The following is a 5,000-nucleotide window of genomic DNA, read 5'->3' as shown; positions in this document are numbered from 1 at the left end:
CACTTTGAAAGCAACACGCCGTTGGAACTTTGAAAAATTTCGATGCGTCGCCAAAGTTCGTACTTTTCGATAAAATCTTCGTCCTATGATACATTTCGATCAAGAACTACATTGATCGTCATGAAACTGTTTTTTTTTTTGGGAGACGTGTACGCTCCTTTTCATAAAGGAGACTATCTTATTGCGAAAGTCAAAATCGCACGCTCTCACGGCGATTTGCCCCCGTATACGCCTGGGCGTAAGCCCGTGCGTCGCCGACCTAGCGGCCTGCCGATCGGTATTTAGAGGGAGGCACTTTGAAAGCAACACGCCGCTGGAACTTTGAAAAATTTCGGGGCAAAGCAATACGCGGCTGGGACTTTGAAATATTTCGGAGCGCACCTAAAGTTCGTTATTTTGGCTAAACGGAGCGAAAATCTGCATTTATACCATCACGGACGTTAGTTTAATAGCGTTTAACGATGGATCCACGGTACAGAATGCAAAAATATGATTGTTAAAATTTTCGACTAATCGGTTCTAAGAGGCGAAGCAATACGCCGCTGGGACTTTGAAATATTTCGGAGCGCACCTAAAGTTCGTTATTTTGGCTAAACGGAGCGAAAATCTGCATTTATACCATCACGGACGTTAGTTTAATAGCGTTTAACGATGGATCCACGGTACAGAATGCAAAAATATGATTGTTAAAATTTTCGACTAATCGGTTCTAAGAGGCGAAGCAATACGCCGCTGGGACTTTGAAATATTTCGGAGCGCACCTAAAGTTCGTTATTTTGGCTAAACGGAGCGAAAATCTGCATTTATACCATCACGGACGCTAGTTTAATAGCGTTTAACGATCGATCCACGGTACAGAATGCAAAAATATGATTGTTAAAATTTTCGACTAATCGGTTCTAAGAGGCGAAGCAATACGCCGCTGGGACTTTGAAATATTTCGGAGCGCACCTAAAGTTCGTTATTTTGGCTAAACGGAGCGAAAATCTGCATTTATACCATCACGGACGTTAGTTTAATAGCGTTTAACGATCGATCCACGGTACAGAATGCAAAAATATGATTGTTAAAATTTTCGACTAATCGGTTCTAAGAGGCGAAGCAATACGCCGCTGGGACTTTGAAATATTTCGGAGCGCACCTAAAGTTCGTTATTTTGGCTAAACGGAGCGAAAATCTGCATTTATACCATCACGGACGTTAGTTTAATAGCGTTTAACGATGGATCCACGGTACAGAATGCAAAAATATGATTGTTAAAATTTTCGACTAATCGGTTCTAAGAGGCGAAGCAATACGCCGCTGGGACTTTGAAATATTTCGGAGCGCACCTAAAGTTCGTTATTTTGGCTAAACGGAGCGAAAATCTGCATTTATACCATCACGGACGTTAGTTTAATAGCGTTTAACGATGGATCCACGGTACAGAATGCAAAAATATGATTGTTAAAATTTTCGACTAATCGGTTCTAAGAGGCGAAGCAATACGCCGCTGGGACTTTGAAATATTTCGGAGCGCACCTAAAGTTCGTTATTTTGGCTAAACGGAGCGAAAATCTGCATTTATACCATCACGGACGCTAGTTTAATAGCGTTTAACGATCGATCCACGGTACAGAATGCAAAAATATGATTGTTAAAATTTTCGACTAATCGGTTCTAAGAGGCGAAGCAATACGCCGCTGGGACTTTGAAATATTTCGGAGCGCACCTAAAGTTCGTTATTTTGGCTAAACGGAGCGAAAATCTGCATTTATACCATCACGGACGTTAGTTTAATAGCGTTTAACGATCGATCCACGGTACAGAATGCAAAAATATGATTGTTAAAATTTTCGACTAATCGGTTCTAAGAGGCGAAGCAATACGCCGCTGGGACTTTGAAATATTTCGGAGCGCACCTAAAGTTCGTTATTTTGGCTAAACGGAGCGAAAATCTGCATTTATACCATCTCGGACGTTAGTTTAATAGCGTTTAACTATGGATCCACGGTACAGAATGCAAAAATATGATTGTTAAAATTTTCGACTAATCGGTTCTAAGAGGCGAAGCAATACGCCGCTGGGACTTTGAAATATTTCGGAGCGCACCTAAAGTTCGTTATTTTGGCTAAACGGAGCGAAAATCTGCATTTATACCATCACGGACGTTAGTTTAATAGCGTTTAACGATCGATCCACGGTACAGAATGCAAAAATATGATTGTTAAAATTTTCGACTAATCGGTTCTAAGAGGCGAAGCAATACGCCGCTGGGACTTTGAAATATTTCGGAGCGCACCTAAAGTTCGTTATTTTGGCTAAACGGAGCGAAAATCTGCATTTATACCATCACGGACGTTAGTTTAATAGCGTTTAACGATCGATCCACGGTACAGAATGCAAAAATATGATTGTTAAAATTTTCGACTAATCGGTTCTAAGAGGCGAAGCAATACGCCGCTGGGACTTTGAAATATTTCGGAGCGCACCTAAAGTTCGTTATTTTGGCTAAACGGAGCGAAAATCTGCATTTATACCATCACGGACGTTAGTTTAATAGCGTTTAACGATCGATCCACGGTACAGAATGCAAAAATATGATTGTTAAAATTTTCGACTAATCGGTTCTAAGAGGCGAAGCAATACGCCGCTGGGACTTTGAAATATTTCGGAGCGCACCTAAAGTTCGTTATTTTGGCTAAACGGAGCGAAAATCTGCATTTATACCATCACGGACGTTAGTTTAATAGCGTTTAACGATCGATCCACGGTACAGAATGCAAAAATATGATTGTTAAAATTTTCGACTAATCGGTTGTAAGAGGCGAAGCAATACGCCGCTGGGACTTTGAAATATTTCGGAGCGCACCTAAAGTTCGTTATTTTGGCTAAACGGAGCGAAAATCTGCATTTATACCATCACGGACGTTAGTTTAATAGCGTTTAACGATGGATCCACGGTACAGAATGCAAAAATATGATTGTTAAAATTTTCGACTAATCGGTTCTAAGAGGCGAAGCAATACGCCGCTGGGACTTTGAAATATTTCGGAGCGCACCTAAAGTTCGTTATTTTGGCTAAACGGAGCGAAAATCTGCATTTATACCATCACGGACGCTAGTTTAATAGCGTTTAACGATCGATCCACGGTACAGAATGCAAAAATATGATTGTTAAAATTTTCGACTAATCGGTTCTAAGAGGCGAAGCAATACGCCGCTGGGACTTTGAAATATTTCGGAGCGCACCTAAAGTTCGTTATTTTGGCTAAACGGAGCGAAAATCTGCATTTATACCATCACGGACGTTAGTTTAATAGCGTTTAACGATGGATCCACGGTACAGAATGCAAAAATATGATTGTTAAAATTTTCGACTAATCGGTTCTAAGAGGCGAAGCAATACGCCGCTGGGACTTTGAAATATTTCGGAGCGCACCTAAAGTTCGTTATTTTGGCTAAACGGAGCGAAAATCTGCATTTATACCATCACGGACGTTAGTTTAATAGCGTTTAACGATGGATCCACGGTACAGAATGCAAAAATATGATTGTTAAAATTTTCGACTAATCGGTTCTAAGAGGCGAAGCAATACGCCGCTGGGACTTTGAAATATTTCGGAGCGCACCTAAAGTTCGTTATTTTGGCTAAACGGAGCGAAAATCTGCATTTATACCATCACGGACGCTAGTTTAATAGCGTTTAACGATCGATCCACGGTACAGAATGCAAAAATATGATTGTTAAAATTTTCGACTAATCGGTTCTAAGAGGCGAAGCAATACGCCGCTGGGACTTTGAAATATTTCGGAGCGCACCTATAGTTCGTTATTTTGGCTAAACGGAGCGAAAATCTGCATTTATACCATCACGGACGTTAGTTTAATAGCGTTTAACGATGGATCCACGGTACAGAATGCAAAAATATGATTGTTAAAATTTTCGACTAATCGGTTCTAAGAGGCGAAGCAATACGCCGCTGGGACTTTGAAATATTTCGGAGCGCACCTAAAGTTCGTTATTTTGGCTAAACGGAGCGAAAATCTGCATTTATACCATCACGGACGCTAGTTTAATAGCGTTTAACGATCGATCCACGGTACAGAATGCAAAAATATGATTGTTAAAATTTTCGACTAATCGGTTCTAAGAGGCGAAGCAATACGCCGCTGGGACTTTGAAATATTTCGGAGCGCACCTATAGTTCGTTATTTTGGCTAAACGGAGCGAAAATCTGCATTTATACCATCACGGACGTTAGTTTAATAGCGTTTAACGATGGATCCACGGTACAGAATGCAAAAATATGATTGTTAAAATTTTCGACTTATCGGTTCTGGATCACTGAAAAATCAAAAAAAATTATTAATTTTGATTAATTAAATTACATATGTAGTTTTATATTGTTATAGTCTCGTATTTGTTAATGTTTTGTCGTAAGAAAATGCAAAAATATCGTTTTAATGTTTTCGTCTCATCGGTTCTGGATCGCTGAAAAATCAAAAAAAAATATTAATTTTGATTAATTAAATTACAAATGGAGTTTTATATTGCTATAGTCGCTTATTTGTTAATGTTTTACCGTAAGAAAATGCAAAAATATCGTTTTAATATTTTCATCTCATCGGTTCTGGGCGGTTTTAAAATTTTTTAAAATATTAATTAAACCCATGATTTACATGAGAATGTGAATTTATTATGTCCTGCATGTTAATTTATTAATTTTCATGTATAGAACGTTATAAAATGAAAGGATATGTTCGACGATATTTTCAGTCTAAGTTTTACCGTGCCGGCGGGATGGTACGCTCTCACGGCGGTTTGCACAGGCATACGCCTGGGCGTAAGCCCATGCGTCGCCGACCTAGCGGCCGGCCGTTCGGTATTTATAGGAAGGCACTTTCGGTTCGCTCGGACCGGTCGGGAGTAGCGTCGAGCGTGTGGCTCTTTTATGACTTCGGTTGAAAAGCAGTCTACCGCTCCTCGAGAATATACTTTCTCGACTATTCTCGTTCCG

The sequence above is a fragment of the Osmia lignaria genome, unplaced genomic scaffold (genome assembly GCF_051020975.1).
Source record: "Osmia lignaria lignaria isolate PbOS001 unplaced genomic scaffold, iyOsmLign1 scaffold0052, whole genome shotgun sequence".
NCBI lineage: Eukaryota > Metazoa > Arthropoda > Insecta > Hymenoptera > Megachilidae > Osmia > Osmia lignaria.
The sequence above is the reverse complement of the archived record's forward strand: the minus strand, read 5'-3'. Positions refer to the sequence as shown.